The following is a 15,532-nucleotide window of genomic DNA, read 5'->3' on the forward strand; positions in this document are numbered from 1 at the left end:
TCTGCACACTTCCCGGGCTGACCTGAGGGGAGACGAGAGTGCAGGCCCCCGGGGGGCAGTCAGCACCACCCGTGACCGGCCTGCAAAGGGACTTGGGAGGCGAAGCGCCAGCAGCCTGCTCCCTGCTCCACGAGGGGAGCGTCTGGCTCCCCGTAGCCTGTCCGGATTGGGGAGGTTGACGGAGTACTCTGAGGTAGGTCTCTTGCGGGCACTGAGAGACGAGGAGAGCTACGTGACTTTAGGTCCCTCAAACGCCATTGCCCATCCGCGGAGGAGCTGCACCCCACCCATTCCACTGTCCAAATGGGTATCCAGAGCGCAGAAGGGGACCGGATTGGATCCCGACGCCCCCTTTGTCCCCGAAATTCTCCCCATCCCAAACCCAGATTCTTTTCGAGGTGGGAAGAGCAAAGTGCTCGAGTGTCGTGGGTCCAGGAACGGGGTGGGAAGTGCAATGAGTGCCTGTTCTCCCAAGGCCAACGCGGAGGGAATATGAGTTCCCGGGAATCAAAGTTGCCGCGCGTCTGGCCGCGGGCTCCGAGCCGGGTGCAGGGCCCGGGCCAGGGACGGGGATGGAAGGAGGCCCCGCACGCCTGCCGCGGGCGATGGCCTCGCCGGGAACAAGTGGTTTAGCGACTGCGGTCGCGACCCCACTGCTCCAACTTTCCCGCCGCCTGGCAGGAGAACGAACGGCGCAGTGAAGGCGAGGGAAGTGGGGAGGGAAAGGGCCGTGCGCGGCTTTTGGTACCGTGTGCGTGTGCGGGGAGGCGCTGCGCCGCGCCTCGGGCTCTGTTCTCCGCCGGGTCGGCCCCCACGGGCCGCCTGCTCCGGTGCTGGCCACCACCGCGTCTCTCTGCAGGCGCAAAGGCTCGTCAGCGGCGCGACAGCCGCTCCCAGGTCCCCTTGGGCCGTCCGCTCGGCGCTGGCTGCTTGCTGGCTGCAACTTCAGGCACGCGAGCCGCGCTCAAAACGTCCCGAGGCTCTGCGCCCCCACACTCCATGCCCGGGGCCGATCCTCTCCGCCCCGCCCCGCCCGGCTCAGCGCCCGGCTGCCGTCGGACGCATTTTCTCGCTGAGCTTCGCGTCCGCAGCCCGCGCCCGGGTTCTTCGGAGCCGCTGCCGCTGCTCAAGTGCGCGATCAACTTTCCCTCTCTTCCTCCGCCCCGCTCGGCCCCCGCCACCCAGACCCCGCCTCCTGACGCTCCTTCGCTCACCTCCCGCCTCTCCCAGCCCCCGCCCGCGGGGCCGCGCCTTTGCCGCTCAGCGGCCCCTCCACACACACGCTAAGGGCAGCCAGTATCCCTGCACCTCCGGCCACCCGCCCCGGACCCGCGCGGACCCCCGGGAACGTAGCGGAGCCTGGCCAGGAGCTCAGGGCATGAATATTTCAGTGCTGGCGAAGCTGCCCTCTGCCGATGTCATGGCACTGGCTGCTGTGACAACTCAACGCATCCCCCAAAGGGACACGAAGGAATTCCGGGTAAATGTCCCCAGGTGCGTGCTGGAGCCGTGCCCCACAGGGCCACCGGCTGTCCGGGAGAGGGGCACACAGAGGGGAAGAGGGCCGGCCAACCTCCCGTCCGCTCCGCGCTCCGCGTCTCTGGAGGAACTGGAAACGCTCCCGGGAAGCCGGGGCCAGAGCTCCAAAGCACAGCTTAGGTGAGCCTGCGCCATCTGTTGGCTTTAAGCGCCCCCTCTCTGCTCTCAGAATCGCTGAGCGTCGAGCAGAGTAGGGCCCCTCTAGTCGTTGGGGCTGCTTGGCCGTGCTTCCCTCCAACAGCTACCGTCGCCAACCCCAATCGTGCGCTCCCATCTGCGTCCTCTCTCCCTCGGTTGAGCTCAAAATGCCTCCAAGGGAGGGACCTCGGATTGGGAGAGACCCTTGAGATCACTTGAGCACCCTCTCTCATGCAGGAGACCCTTCTGCAGCACCTTGAACAATAGCCTCCCAGCTTCTCTTTGCACACCTATAGTGGAAACTTCATGACTTGTCCAGACCGCTGGATTCAGAAGGAGTTGGTATTCAGGGAGTTGAAGAAGGTAGTTCCCTGACCTTGGTCTTTACTTCCCCAGGCTAAACATTCTGAGTTCTTTTAACTGTTTCTCATATGACAGGATTTCTGGACCTGTCACTGTGGCAGTTAGTATATTGACAATAGCTGCCTGGAGCCAGGCTCTGGGCTGAGACTTTTCCTGCCTCAGCACAGTTTTTCTGGTAGGTCCTGTCTTCATCCTGGTTGTACCGTAAGAAAACCAGCTTTAGGGAGGTGAGTGACTTGCCTGTGTGGTAGAGTCATGTATAGAACCTAGAAACTGTTTGACTTCAAAGCTCCAGTTCTCTACCATTCATTCATTCTCAGTGGCTACTATGTGCTAACTTAAATAGTTTCTGAGAACATGGGGACAAAACAGGCTTGGTCCTTGTGCCCTGTGGAGCTCCTCTAATGGGAGCAGGTGTTAGTCAACAAAACACATAAACAGGTAAAATGACAGACAGATCAGTGCCAGAAAGAAGCATGCTGTAAGGGCACTTAGCCAAGGGGATCAGGGGAGACTTCTTGAAGGAGATTAGATCTGAGATCTGAAGGATGAGCAACGGAGAGAGAGAGTAGAGTTTTAGGGAGAAGAAACAATATGTGCAAAGGCCCTGGGGTGGGCAGGAGCAGGCATACATGAGGGAATGGAGGAAGACAGAACAGCTGGAATGCTGAGAGGGTGGGGAGGGCAGTGAGTGTGGGGCTGGAGCGGGAGCAGGAACCAGACGGGTTAGGGCATGTTGGCTTTGACGTGGGTTTGATCTCTATCCTAAGAGTTGAGGCTTTGGAGCAGGTAGTTGGTGTGAAGATTGAGGGGTGGGACTGTCATGATCTAATTTATGGCAGGAAAAAATGGGGAATTAGTTTGGAGGAAATAGATGATAAGAGGAGACCAATTCAATGAAAAATATTTCCTTGTCATCTACTATAGGCCAGAAACTTTTCTAGATCAGGGGTCAGCAAATTGTAGCCTTCTGGTTAAATCCATCCTGCCACCCATTTTTGTAAATAAAGCTTTAGTGGAACACCAGCATGCCCATCCAGTTTGGACTACTTTCATGCTACATTTGCAGAGTTATGGAGTTTCGACAGAGACTATGTGGCCCACAAAACCTAAAGTATTTACCAGCTGGATCTATACAGAAAAAGCTGGCTGACCCCTGTGCATCTAGACACTTAGAATACATCAGTGAACAAAACACACACACACACACACACACACACACACACACACACACACAGAGGCTCACAAATCCCTGCCCTCTTCCAGCTCATATTTCTGTAGGCTACTCTCCAGGTGACAGAGGCCCGGCTGGGGCACTAGTGGCAGAAGTGACACTCAGGAGATAAAAGTCTACAGAATTGGGAGGGGAGGGGATTCTGGGGTGAGGCAGAGGCAACTCTCGAGGAGAGCCCCAGGCTTCTGGCATGTGGAAGTAGGTGGGACAGGGTGCTGCTCCCTGAAATGGGATCTCGGGAAGAGGGCCACTGTGGGGAGACGAGCGAGAGTCCCACATGACATGTGGAGTGGGGGAGGCCTGTGCAATGACCGGATGCAGATGTGAAGTAGGAGCCCATCAGACACAGGAGTCTGGAGCTTGAGGGGAAAGGGCAGGGCTGGAGATAAGGTGAGACAGCTCTGATGTGGTCAGGAGTTGAGACGGTGGTGCGGCCAGAAGCGGGGGGCTGGGTTCTGAACAACAGACTACTCTCGAGCTGCATGGCTTTGGGCTGGACCCTGGACCTCTCTCAGCCTTGTAAAGCTTCTCTAATCCTAAAATCTTTTTTCTTTCTGGTTTGTCACCATCTATCTCTCTTAAACTATGACTCCCCTAACTGTCTGCAGTCAGTTTACATGTGAACAAAACAGCGCCGAGCTCAGGGAGGCCGTCAGCACCCCCGACGCAGGCACCACACCTCTGCTCACAGGCCCTCGTCAGCAGCCACTCTGGTTCCACAAGCCTACTCCGGGCCACGCACCATGACAGGAACTTCCCTCAGGGGCAACAGCCCACACAATCCTCTGGTGTGTAACAGGCATGGAATTCAAAATGAATTCGGTCACATAGTGATGAAGAAGCTGACAATTTAAACAGAAGACGAAGAGGTAACCTAAAGTTCAGCAACAGCAGGAAGTTGCTATACTTCCCCTGGGCTGGGGGGCCAATAGGAGGAAGCAGAGTCACCAGGTGGGCCACACACTGGAAGACAGATGGAACCACAGCGGACCTGTCTGGTGGGAACTGGAAATACTAGACACAGCTTACAGCCGAGTATGCAGAAGAGGCACCCTGGGTTCTCCCTTCCCCAGCCCTCTGGCTTCCCACTAGGGCTCCCTTTGGCCGACCCCAGCCAGAAGCCAGAAGACCCAGAAGCTTGGGGACTGCAGCCTGCAGGGTCGGCCCTGCTATGACACCTAGAAAGCACTGCAGAGGGGAGTGGGGAATGGATCTGAGAGGAACTGGGCCTGCAGCACACACCGGGGACACAGGCGTGAGTCACTTCAACCTCTGTCTTTGAGAACTGGTCCAAGACAGAGGCGTACATACAAATCAATTATACTCTGACAAAGTAAGCGTGCCAAAGCGAGAGGTAGCCCAAAGGAGGCTGGGTGGCGGAATTTCAAGAAAGATGAGCCCAGAAAGTCTGCCTGGATATGGGGACCTTGGAGCTGGGTTTTGCTGAGATGATCAGGAGCCCCAAGGGCAGCAGAGGCAGAGGCGTTCCAGGTGGAGGGAAGAGCATGCATACGGACCCTTCCTGTGGGGGCCAGGGGAGTTCGTTGAACCTGGAGGTGAATAGCAGTCCTGCCACCCTGCTCATGAAGCAGCAAATGGCAGGACCACGGACATTTGCAGGAGACTCAGGGCTGGGAAAAGACCTAGGCCTCGATCCTCTGACCCAGCACCTTTCTCACTTCCAGATGATTAATCCCTGGAATTAGCCTTTCTCCCTGGCTGGGGTTTCCATCCCTCCAAGCACTCAGGGCTGTCCACAACAGCTCTCAGAGTTCTCCCTGCCTGGCTTTCCTTGGAAAGTGTCTGCCCCTCCCCCAAGTACCTGGGGCATGGAGGAGGGTGGTCTGGATCAATAAAGAGGCACCTCTTACCACCTGTATGGTTTGGACAAATTGCTTAACCTCTCTGAGCTTTGGTCTTCTCTTCTGTCAGTGAGATCATGAATGCTGGGGCGGAGTGTGAAAGCACTTTGAGGACAGCAGAGAACCACATACAGGTGAACTGCCCAGGGCCCAGCTTCATGCAGCCCTCTCTCCCACTAGGGGGCGCTGCAACCATGCCCGCCCGGTCTGGTGTAGACCATACGATGAATCTCCTGAATCTCCTGACGGTTGTAGGGGTCACAGTGTGACATGGGGTCAGTGTAAAGAGTGCCTCTACCTCCCCTTTTCCAAAATTTGAAAGAGGGAGGTGGGGAGGGAAGGGGAGGGGGAAAGGGAGGTACGGGAGGGAAGGGGGGAGGACAGGTAAGTTGACAGAGTGGCTCCTTCCGTATCAGAACACGTGGTCCAGATATTGCCGGAAGTGGCCACATCTCTGCAGTGGTGCAAGCTCAGCGTTAGCTCTGGGACATTCATTTTAGGATCCTCAAAGGCAGGGATTTTGTCTTTATTTATTCATCTAACAATTATTCCTGGAGGGTCCATCACGTGCCAGACTCTGGGCTGCCTGCTGAAGACACAGAGAAGCGTATAACCTGGGCGAGTCTGGTCCTCAGGGAAGCTGCGATCCTGTCGGAGGGACAGAAACAGGTAGTCAGGAAGTACAGGAGGCCAGGGTCAGGTTCAGCAGTGACCGAGGCACCCGAGAAGGGCACAGTCTACCCTAAGTAAGGAGTCTGGGGACAACTTCCAATAGCAGGGACCACTCCACAGAGCCCTCAAGATGCGGGCACCTGGCAAGAGAAGGCCAGCAAGAGCATCTGAGGTCCAGGGGACTGGATGCATGCAAAGCCACGGGGGCCTCAAACAGTTTAGAGACTTTGGGTAGTGCGGTGGTTCGGATGGACCAAGGACACGGGGCAGTGGTGACACACGTGTCTTGACAGATGAGCAAGGGCTGGGCCTTGAAGGACCTTGTGTGCCACGCTGGGGCCTGGGACCTTGAGACCACTCAGCCAGTGACACTGAGGTGGAGGGAAGTGGGATGGGCTTGGCGGTGAAGACCCACAATAATGGCAAAGCATGATGAACTGGAGGGTGGAGAGGCAGAGACAGTGGGCTGTCCCAGGGTGGCCCTGGGCTGGCATCTGGGAAGCAGGGACGCCTATCCTTCACTGTCGTTGTAACCCCCACACAACAAGTGGTCAGCGGGCTCACTGGCACTCTCAGCGACTGAGGAAGGAAAGGAGGGAGGAAGGGAGGGAAAGAAGAAAAGAGGGAGGGAATCCAAATCCACTATTCTAAGCCTGCCCAGCTTATTAAATCACCTGGGAGTGGACTGGATTTCGCCTCGGCACCCCCGCGCCCCCGAGGAGCTCTCTGCCCCTGCCTCCTTCCCTGGGAATGGAGGTGAGGCCGTGCAAGTGATGCGGAGCCCCTGAGATAGAACGCAGTGGACGTGGGTCTTCGCTGGCTTGTCAGAGCCTCAGTTTCCTCAGCTGTTTACGGCACGCTAGCCCCCAGCTTCCCTGAACACCTCCCAAGGTTGCCGTTCAGGGTGGAAGAGAAAACACACAAATCCAAGTGCTTTATAAACTGTGAAAACAAAACAACGCTCCCATTCAAATCTCTCTTCCCCACGAGGGTCGATTATTATTTTTAAAGCACATACACGCCTCTCCTCTGGGTGTCCTCCATAACAGCTTCCCTTTCCCACCTCACAGTGAAGCGCAGTTGCCTACTCCCTTTTTATTCCCGTCCCTGAGCTGGTGAAAGCTGTTTGTTGCTTCCTGCTGGTGTCCCCAGCCCACTGGCCCTCTCCCGGGGCAGAGCCTGCCACCATAAACCAGACACGTGTGCTCCTGAGTTTGGTTTGTGGGCCCGTGGAGCCTGGCACAGCTGTGGCAGCTCAGCGCAGCTTGTGAAAGGACAAGGCTGGAAGAAGAGCAAGGTGGGCTGGGGCCACCCGGCCGCAGAGTTGAGGGCCCCCAGGGAGGCCCCTGGACCCCCACCTTAGAGGTTCACCCCTTCCCCGTGAGGCCTGAGGAGCCAGGCTCCTTCCCTCACGTTCCTGCCCCACTCCCTGCTCCCCTCGCATTATTTATTTATAAGGTGTTCATAGCAAAATGAATGACAAAAAGTTAGAAGCTAATTAAAGCTGGCACAGATTGGCACTCGGGGACATGAATTATGCATTGGTGCAGAATGGCGCTTGGTGGCAAGGACTGGCGCTAAGTGCCCCGCGCTGGTAGGAAGCCGGCATGGGGCCCCCAGCTCTGCCAGGGCCTGCCCCCCCCGCCCCCCCCCACCACCACCCTGTCTCTCTGAGAGGCCCTCCATCCAGGCCCTGCCGTCTTTCTCTGGAGGCAGCTGGAGCCTTGTTAGCCACCACCTTACAAGGAGAGATTTCTGTCTGCTCGGCTCAGCACCTCCCAGTGGGCAGAGACGTCAACACCATAATCAGAAGCTGGACACATCCCACAGAAGCACGGCTCATCTTCTCCCCACATGTGCCTGCTGTAGCCTGGGCACAAAACGGGCAGAGCTGGGCTTCTGGATGGGCGTGGGGGAGAGGGCCTGAGAGCCAGCCAGCTTCTCACCAGTGAGGGCATGGCAGAGCTGGAAGACACCTTCCAAAGACCAGGTGGTCCCCATGGGGCCACATCTTCAAAGATGGAGAACCTGGGACCCACAGGGGGACGGGCTCTCCACAGAGCTACACAGCAAATGATAATAACAGGGATAATCTTTCCAACATTTATTTCAAACTGACTTTGTGCCAGGCACTCTTGCAAGTGCTTTGCATGGATTATCTCACTCGATCCCCACATGAAGGAGACACTGTAATGATCCAATCTGACAGATGAGGAAACTGAGGCAGCACAGACACGTAAAAGCAGTTTGCCCAAGGTCACTGGGGCAAGGTCTGGATTAAACTCTGCCCAGGCCCTGCCCCTCTGTGTCCCAGGGAGTGGTTCTCTAGCTCCTGGAAGATGGGGGGCGGTGGGTGTAGAAAGAGGATCAGAGAACCAGGTTTGATTGGACTGGGCCGACATCTGGACACGGCAGTTTTGAAAGCTCCCTGTATGATTTCAATGTGCAGAGCAAAACCAGTGGTCTGGGGACAGGGACAAGGGGTAGATTTTGACCCTAAAAGTCACAGATGTGGGTTCTTGTCCCGCCACTCCTGACTGTATGGGTTTGAATGTGTGGCCAAACCTTTTGGGGCCTCAGTTTCCTTATCTGTAAAGTGGGGTTAGTAAAAGCTTGGACCCTGAAGCTGGGCTGTTGGGTTTGGTGCGAATCTTGGCTCTGCCTCTTGGGCAGGCTCTCTAACTTCTCTTTGCCTCACTTCACTCCTCAGTAAAATGGTGGCACTGCTTTTACAGCTGTCGTAACCACTGAATGAGTGGACACACATAAAATGGTACCTGGGAGCCAGGGTCCTGGCTGTCCCGGGACAGGGGACCTGGCCCCCCCAGGCCTACAGGGCTGTGGGCGGGAGCAAATGAGGACGGGGAAACTGTGTATGCTGCGGGGGCGCCGGGGGAGGTGTCAGGAAGAAAACACTGGGCCTCCTGCCTGCCCGTCCTGGACCCCGACCCCTTCCCTCTGCGCACAGGAGACAGGAATAGTTATCATCTCTGACACGGCAGACCAAACAGGCAAACGGCTGTCCTCAGGCTGGTGTGTGCTCTTCCTGGCGACATTCCGTGTGCATATGGAAGCATATCGTTTCTGGCTGGGGGCAAGGGGAGGGGAAAGGGAGACATCTATTATGGCACACTTCTGTACTTCTGAATTTTGAACCATATGAATGGCTCAAATATAAAAATAAATATAACGGGTATGCTTCAGGCAGAAGGGAAGTGGTCCCAGATGGAGGCTTGGATTTCAGGAAGGAAAGAAGAGAAATAGAAAGGGGAATACGGGTAAATACAAATGAATCTTAGTTGCATAAAACAATGCAACTGATGTTTAAAATATAGAGAGAGATTAAAATTCACGACACAATAGCACATGAGTCAGGAAGGGGGTAAATGGAGTTAGAATATTCTGAAGTCCTTGCATCGTCCTGGAAGTCGGTAAAACGTGCCTGTATGGTAAACATTAATAAATCAAGGATGCCTGCTTTATCTCTAAGCTAACCCTAGAATGGTAAATGGATGTCTAACTAACCAGCCAATGGGGGGAAAATGGAATAATAAAGTTGTGTGTGTGTATTTAAAAAATTATCCAAGGTTTATAAATAGTCATACTTGACATATTGTTCTATAACTTGACTTTCTCTTGAAGCATGTCCTTGGAGCTCTTTCCACATCGGCACACAGAGGGCCTATCTCCTCCTTTAGCCTGCCAGCACGCATCCCACAGCATAATGGTGACAACAGAGCATGAAGCTGAGCTCTGGGCCCTTCCAAACCCAGGGCCCTGTGTGACTGCGGGTTACCTGCCCACAGAGGCAGTCCTGGCTGCAGTGGGCAGTGCGGAGAGAAGCTGGCGTCCCTGGGTGTGTCTGAAGCCTGGACCTGGGGGCGGGAAGCAAGACCTTCTCTCTCCGGGCTGCCAGCCCCCCACCCCAACCCCGGTCCCATCACACGCACTGGAAAACTCAGTGTTCCGTATGGAGAGAGGTGGGCTCGTGGTCGGCGGGTCTGCTTGCCCACCTCTGGACCCTCGCAGTCAACCCAGCACAGTCTTCAGAGGACGGGGCTCCCATTTGGTTTAGTCTGCACGTTGCGTCCTGCTGGGTGCAGATTTCCTCGGGCCACCTCTCTGAATCACATGCAGTCGTGAGAAAGCGGTTTCACTTCCAGTTCTGCTGTAGTCTGTATAACCACACAGAAAAGCATGTCTCTGATTGCACGATTACAGCTTTAACATGTGAGAATGCCCCTTTCTTGATCTAGAAGGGATCAGACCTTCTCTTGCAGGCAACTTTGTCTGGCTATATTTAATAGGATAGTATTGTAATTGTTGTATTTAATTTTATAGTTCTCTTTCATTTATTGCAACTAATACTGGTTTTTTGTCTTTTAGGGTGATGGTAAGTTTTTAAAAATAAATGAGTTGGAAAGTGAGGATTTAAAATTTAAATTGAGTAACAGTAGAGTTGGCACAGGGAAAGGCCAAAATTGGTCAACGTGTTAGGCAAATGGCTGACATTGGAGGTCCTGACCTCAAGAATCAAGTGGGAGCATTACTGTAGCTTTTTTTTTATAGTTGTTTGTTTTTATAATCCTCTGTACAGGTTTTTTTATAAGATTTTATTTCTTTATTTTTAGAGAGAGGGAAGGGAGGGAGATAGCGAGAGAGAGAGGGAAACATCAATGTGCAGTTGCTGGGGGCCGTGGCCTGCAACCCAGGCATGTGCTCTGACTGGGAATCGAACCTGCGATGCTTTGGTTCGCAGCCCGAGCTCAATCCACTGAGCTATGCCAGCCAGGGTGCATTACTGTAGCTTTTAAAGCCCCCAACCCTCTCTCCCTAAGAAATCAGGCCCAACATACCTTTCAAGCCTCACCCCAAACGCTCTTCCCTGTGAAGCCTCTCTCTCAGCTGGCAAATATGCAGAAACTGGAGGTCGGGAAAAGGATGTTCAGTGTTGTGTTCTTCATGGTAGGGGACTGGTTAAGGGGACCACAGCTTGATTCATCTGTTCTATGAGCCACTCTGCCACCTCCTGGCCTAGGTTCACACTGTCCTGTCTCCTGTCATTGCCCACTGCCCTCTCCTGCCCATTCTTCAAGTCCCACCACCTCCAGGAAGTCTTCCCTGCCTGCCTCCAAGATCCCCAGGTCCTCCTCTAACCCTCAGCATCCTTACTATCGGGACAACTCAAGTGTATGTGGCATGCAATTTTTAGTGAACTTTTAATATTATGTCTGTTTGTCTATCTTGCTTCCAACTAATCATAAGCTCCTAGGGAACAGGGACCGGAGTATATCTGAATAAGCTTCAGATGGAGGTCAGAAGACCTGGGATTCAGTTCTGACTCTTCCTCCCTCTGCCTGAAAGACCGTGAAAAAGGCCTTTCCCCCTCTGAGCCTCTGTCTTCTCCTCTAACCATGAGGAGGGAGTTCAAGGTCCTCCCAGGATCCCTCCTGCTCTGAGGTCTAAGGTTATTTGTGCTTTTCAGAGTCTTCCTACAGGAGTAACAAAAACTGACATTTTACATCTTAAGAAGGCTACATTTATGATCTCATTTAATCCTCACAACCACCCTGTGAGAGGGGTACTGTTAGTGTCCCCATTTCACTGGTGAGAAATGGAGGCCCAGGAAACCATACCAGTGAGGTTCAGTCCTAGGTTACAGTGCGGTATAAACAAACCCTGGGATTTCATGGCAATAAGCATGTACTTCTTGCTCCCACACAGTGCAGTGCTGGTGGTTTGGCTTTCCTCCAGGGGGGACCGAGGGACCTGGTGTGCTTCCCTCTAAGAGATGTGCTACCTGAAATTCACGTCCCTGTGGCCACACTCAGGTCACTGCGGCACAGCAAGACAGGGACGGATGAGGTCTATAGCTCTTAACTGCCTTGGTCTGGAATGACACACATTCTGCTCCCATTTCCCTGGCCAGAACCTGTCGGTCACGTGGCTCCCGTCTGTCCATGGGGGGTTGGGGTGGGGCTGGAATATGCTTTAGTGAGCACTAAGGGTCAGCAGTGCAGAAGCTAAGGGACTTGACCAAGGCCACGCAGAAAGTGGCAGAGGCGAGGATCTGAACCCAGACAGCGAGACCTCAGAGCCTTCTGCCTGGCCACCATCCTGTGTTGTCCCCAAGGAAGTAGCAGGCCACAGGGGTGGGTGACAGAGGCCAGTGGTGATGGAGAGGGCATGCTGTGATGGGCTAGCGTAGCGGTGCACAAGACTAAAAAAAAGTCACTGTCTGAGGAACAATGCTAACAACAGCAGGTCCTCCAATAATGTTTCATTATAACATTGATGAGATGCCATAAGAACTTAACTTTTGTTATATCAATTAGTCTGTGGCAAGTTGGTTTTGTTACATGTCGTTCCACTTAAAGTTCAGAAGTTACCGACAACTAAAGTGAGAACTCACTGTAGCTCCCGTCTGCTGAGCTCCTGCAACAGGCCATAAAATGTTCTATCTGATCCTCTCAATATCCTGGGCATAAAATCCACTTTCACTCTGCAGATGGAGTGAGTGAGGCTCAAAGAGGTTGAGCAAACTGCCCAAAGTCAAGCAGATGGGAAGCAGACGGGTGACCCGCAAATTCCCGGGGAGGCTCTCACCCAGGGGCCTGCAGAGGGCTTACAAGGAAGGGTGGGGACTGAGGCATGAGCTCCCAGCATGGGCCCTGCCAGCCCTTTACTGCCAAAGCCAAATTAGAGGTTGCCTGGGGAGAAAGAGTAGCTGCCCCAGGAGCATCCTGAAAACTCCAGGGACGGACCAGTTCCCCGGGGCTTGACTTCCTGAGGGAATCCAGGTCTGCATTGCGGGTGCCACCTAGAGGCCGAGTGCTGAGTTGCACATTTCGCCCTTCCTGGAACCCACCTATTTCCACCCACCAAGCCCTGCTATGAAGGTAACAGGGCTCCTTTTACAGAGATCTGGGGGCAAAAATATGGTGGATTGGTGCCTGCCCTTCATCACCTGCTCCACCTTCCCCAGTTCCCCTACCCCTAGCCACCCTAGACTTCATCTTCCTAGACTTGTTTCTGTAACAAATATTAACTGATGGGCCAGGCACCCATATGGGCTCATTTGGGACTGAAGCCTAGATTCATGGATTTCTTATCTGCTTTGCCACCACCTGGCTGTGTGACCCTGGGCTAGGCACTGCCCCTCCCTGAGCCTCCGCTCCCTCCCTTGTAAAACGCAGGTTACAACTAGCGGTAACATAGCAGGGCCTGGAGTCCAACAGGCCTGAGTTTGGACCCCAATTGTTCAACTTCCTTGCTGTGTGCCTCAGTGAACTCATCTGCAAAGTGGGTTATTGGCTCTTCATACCTCTCCAAAGAGCTTTACTGTCAACATTAAATTATTACTTATGACAGGGGGACCCCCCAAAATGGTATTTATTTATTTAAAAATTGTGTATTTATTCTTACATGTTTAAACTTCGGTCACCTTCAAAGTAATCTCCATTGATGCAATATACCTGTTGAGACTTTTTTCCCACTACTCAGAATGATTTTTGAACTTGTCAATTTTTATGCCTTTTAGTGCTTCTGCTGTTATTCGTTTCACTTCTTTGGCATCAGCAAAACGTTTCCCTTTGAGGACTTTTTTATCCAAGGAAACATAAAAAAAAGTTGCTCAGGGCGAGACCGGGTGAATAGAGAGGGTGGGGCACAGAGGTCATACTGGTTTGGGTTGAAAACTGCTGAACACTCAGTGTGGTGTGGGCAGGTGTGTTTGTAAATCAGCCGACCTGAAATGGGCAAATGCATTGAGTCTTCAAAAAAAATTCATGAAGCTGAATGCATCCTCTCAAAACAACACAAGCTGGTGCACTGATACAGATGGGTTCCTAGAACACTAACCTAGCAGAAGAAGCCTGTACTACAGGGGCCCACCCTTCAGATGATAATCACAGGGTATTTGAGGGGAGCCCCTTTGTAGATGTGTAACACAATATATAAAGTACCTGGCTCGGACTCTTGCTCCTATCCTTAACCTTCTCAAGTTTTAAAATTAGAGCTCAGGTCTCAGGGCTTTCCTACCCTTCTCCCTAAGAAGGGTGGAGCTCAGCCTCCAGATGTCCACACTCTGAACAGGGACCTGCCCACTCGCGCCAGACCAGGGGATACCCAGGAGCCCTGGTTCCCAGAGCAGTGCTCCTGCCCCACGTCCAGCTGGTACATGGGGAAGGCCCCCACCTCCTCCTATAGCCACTTCCAACTTCACAGTGGGACTCAGGTCTTGGGGATTCATTGATGTTACCGATTTTGAATGGTGTCCGTTCCCTGGAGTTGCACATTGTGTAACCTTAATGGCTGGTCATGGCAGCCCCAATGTTGAAATTCTCAGTAATTAAAAACAACCACACTGAGATATAGTCCCACATGAGCCAGTGGGAGGCAGGAGGAGTAGGAGGCAGGTTCCATGCAGCTTTAGAAGATCCCGAGAACACTGTAACTCCAGCTGAGCCAGAGGCCCAAATCTTCTGAAAGTTATGCACACTCCTGCCACATCCCAATTGGGGTGGGGGTGGCTCCAGCTGTCAACACTTACAGGCCTTGAGTTTCTCTCCTGGGGCCTTTGTAACACGGGTTGGGGGGAGGTGCGTATAATCGCTGGCTTGTTTACTTTGTCTGGTTGTAAGATAAAGAAAGATCTTGAAAGTCCTCTGTCTGGTCATGTTCAGAGACAAGCATGCCTCGGGGCTACTGCGGGTTGGGCTCCAGACCACTGCAATAAAGCGAGTCATTGCCTTATTGTTGTGGGGGGGTCTTACCTTCAATTTATAAAAATCTCAGTATCTGTGAAGTGTGATAAAGCAAAGCATAATAAAATGAGGAGGTATGCCCGTAGTAATTCCTGCCCCCACCTCACCAAATCCATTCACTCATTTACTAAACACACGCAGGCCCGCAGGCCCGGGGGGACAATGTCCAGCACATCAGGTGTCTGCTGTCGACTTGCATGCCTTGAGGAGAAAAGACATAACTGACACCTTCTAGAAGGCACCAGAGCCTCCTTCTCCTTTCTCCGCCTCCACCTCCTCCTGGGAGCAGAATAACCTACTTATTTAGCACTTACTAGTGCCCTACACTCTGCTCAGCCCAACAGATACATATATCATGTGGTTTAATCCTTTCAGTAAACTCTGAGAGGCGGGCACCATTATCTCCACATTAGAGATGAGGAAATTGAGGCTCAGAAATTTTCGCTGTGAGTGGAGAAGGCTGGATTCAAATCGAGATCTGTTTGGCTCTCCCATGAGATTTAATCCCTGAATTATACTGGGAAAAAGCAGTCACTCCTGAGTGCTTCTTATGTGTCATGGGAAAAGCACCTTGTTCTTTTATTTTACTTAATCCCTATACCAACCATAACAGATATATTCACCCAGTTTTACAGATGAGGAAACTGAGGCTCCAAGGGACTAGGGCAGCTCCAGCCCTTCGCCTCCCATCTCAATCGATGCTTTGGAAGTCAGACAGATTACAGTAATCAACTAATGCCTGAGTGTGACTCTGAAGACGGAAGCCCTTATTGAAAGTGCTAAGTAGGATGATTAAGTCGGAAGGTGGAATTAGCTTCGCAAGGGGAGGAGGCTACAGTCCTGGGGAGAGGATTAGTAACTTGCTGCCCGATTAAACCCAAGGCTAGCTGCGAGGAAAAGAAACTGAGTAGTTTACCGCTCCACGGTGCTGCTCCCATGAGAGAGAGTAAGTGACTGTG

General features: G+C 53.1%; 1 protein-coding gene across 1 annotated transcript in view; it reads right to left on the reverse strand.

The window, feature by feature from the left end:
- Nucleotides 1-1,111, reverse strand: part of CDH23 (cadherin related 23) — a 412,088-nt gene extending 410,977 nt beyond the window's left edge. Inside the window, exon 1 of the mRNA XM_045841835.1 lies at nucleotides 749-1,111. The gene's annotated coding sequence lies outside the window, so the exon portion shown is untranslated. The remainder of the gene's footprint in view (nucleotides 1-748) is intronic.
- Nucleotides 1,112-15,532: the final 14,421 nt, after the last annotated feature.

Source organism: Phyllostomus hastatus, unplaced genomic scaffold, assembly GCF_019186645.2.
Source record: "Phyllostomus hastatus isolate PE091 unplaced genomic scaffold, TTU_PhHast_1.1 phas_contig_38, whole genome shotgun sequence".
Taxonomy (NCBI): Eukaryota; Metazoa; Chordata; class Mammalia; order Chiroptera; family Phyllostomidae; genus Phyllostomus; species Phyllostomus hastatus.